Raw genomic sequence first — 778 nt, 5'->3', positions numbered from 1 at the left:
TTTGCAGTTTTTTTGTTTTCCTTCCCTTCCCTTCCTTCCTTCCTTCCTTCCTTCCTTCCTTCCTTCCTTCCTTCCTTCCTTCCTTCCTTCCCTCCTTCCTTCCTTCCTTCCTTCCTTTCTCTTTCTTTCCTTGTTTCTTTTCTTTTTTTTTTGTGATGGAGTCTCACTCTGTTGCCCAGGCTGGAATGCAATGGCAAGACCTTGGCTCACTGCAACCTACATCTCTCAGGCTTAAGCGATTCTTCTGTCTCAGCCCCACTAGTACCTGGGACTATAGGCATGCACCAACACACCCAGCTATATATTTTTTTTCTTTTTGAGATGGAGTCTCCCTCTGTCGCCCAGGTTGGAGTGCAGTGGTGTGATCTTGGTTCACTGCAACCTCTGCCTCTCAGGTTCAAGCAATTCTCCTGCCTCAGCCTCCTGAGTAGCTGGGATTACAGGCGCACACCACCACACCCACCTAATTTTTGTATTTTTAGTAGAGATGGGGTTTCACCATATTGGCCAGGTTGGTCTCAAACTCCTGACCTCATGATCTGCCTGCCTCAGCCTCCCAAAGTGCTGGGATTACAGACATGAGCCACTGCGCCTGGCCTATAATTTTTGTATTTTTAGTAGCGATGGTGTTTTGCCATGTTGGCCAGGCTGGTCTCGAACGCCTGGCATCAGGTGATCTACCTGCCTCCGCCTGCCACAGTGCTGGGATTACAGGCATGAGCCATTGCTCTTGGCCTGAAAGTAAATTTGAAGGCATTTTTTGTAACTAATTAAGAAA

Source organism: Callithrix jacchus, chromosome 1 (genome assembly GCF_049354715.1).
Source record: "Callithrix jacchus isolate 240 chromosome 1, calJac240_pri, whole genome shotgun sequence".
Classification (NCBI taxonomy): Eukaryota; Metazoa; Chordata; class Mammalia; order Primates; family Cebidae; genus Callithrix; species Callithrix jacchus.
This window is presented reverse-complemented; position numbering follows the sequence as displayed.